Consider the following 1,608-nt stretch of genomic DNA (forward strand, 5'->3'; position numbering starts at 1 on the left):
CAGTTTGTCACATGGCTGTTTGTCACACAGCATTGTTGTAATATTCTCCTGTATTTCAGTAAAATACATTCACTAATGGTCAGTGTCTATTAAGTGTTCCATGATATTAGCAGGCTTCTTCCACTTGACTCATACACTTACTAAGAGTTCTCAAAACTATTTATGACAGTGTTATTTATTGTAACAGTTAAATTATTACATTAGGATTGGGAATACAGCTCAGTGGTACAGTGCCCACCTGGAAAGTATGAGGTCATGAGTTTGATTACTGGTACTAAAATAAATAAGCCAATAAATTTTTACATTAATTTTGGATAATTTGGTGAATTAAAGAACATATTACTGTATAAAAAATTCTTCATATTCTTTATTTTCAATTTTTTAATTGAGACTGGATCTCACCAAATTGCATAGACTGGACTCAGACTTATATTCCACTTGCCTGGGTCTCCCAGAGTGCTGGGATTACAGTTACACATCTGTTCAGTTTATACTCTTCGAAAACCTCAGTGAAGGCATTAAAAATAGTGATCAAGTTAGATAGATTTCCTAATAAATAAAAATTATAAAAATTAGAGTGATTTGGGTTTAAATTGATTTCCATGTGTTATTAGTTCCCATTCCATTTTAAAGACAAACTAAAAATTAAGAATGAAAAATTATGGGTTATTTATAGAGAAGTGAACATATGGCACTCATTATCAGAAGACCTTGGTTCTATATGCAAATATTTATGTGCTAATTTATATTGACCTGGTTAAACCAAAGGTACATATGTGTATGCTTTTATGATTCCCCAGGGTTCATTAATGATTTTTTCATTAATTACATCTTCATAGAAGGTAAAGGACTCTTCCGAGTTCACACCATGCAAGAACATAGGAACTGGCAGTAGAATTTCAGGTTCCCGCTGCAGCGTAACAGCACTGCACAGAGTCTTAGAATCAGTCCTTGCACTTCCTTCACTGGTTCTAAATCAGGCTTTCTGGAAGCCACTTTAAATGTTTCTTGAGTGCAAATACAGTAGCATAAATTCTACTTTCACAATGAAGATATGGATCAGACAGATCAGACAATTTCCCTTTAGAGCATAGAATAAAGGAAATCATTCTTCATATGCTATGATTTATTTTCTGTTGGTAATCTCTAATATTCTATTATCCAACAGCAGTATTAATTTAACTTCATTTCAAAATTAGGAGCCTAGAACAAGTAAGTGAATCATTTTAGTGATTAGTAATTCATCTTATCCATAGGAATACATCAATCTCCTGGAAAACTTAAATTTTATTATTTTCCAATTCTACTGTTTTGTCTCAGGCAAGTTGATGTGGGTCAAGGTTACTTCATGGCTTGTTTATAGATGACTCATTTAATGATTATTGGCTTAGCTGTGACTCCAGGTATGCCACAAGGTCACAGCACACACAACATTCTTCAAATGGTCTCCTTGGCAAAGAGCTTCTCTCTAGGCCAACATTCCTATGTTAACAATTGCAAAATGAGATTGGAAGAGAGCAGGTATTATTTGATCTTACATACACACACACACACACACACACACACATATGCATAATCACTCATATATATATCAAAGAGAGAAAAAAA

This window comes from Cavia porcellus, unplaced genomic scaffold, assembly GCF_034190915.1.
Source record: "Cavia porcellus strain 051 isolate PalLab524CR breed Dunkin Hartley unplaced genomic scaffold, mCavPor4.1 scaffold_28, whole genome shotgun sequence".
Lineage (NCBI taxonomy): Eukaryota > Metazoa > Chordata > Mammalia > Rodentia > Caviidae > Cavia > Cavia porcellus.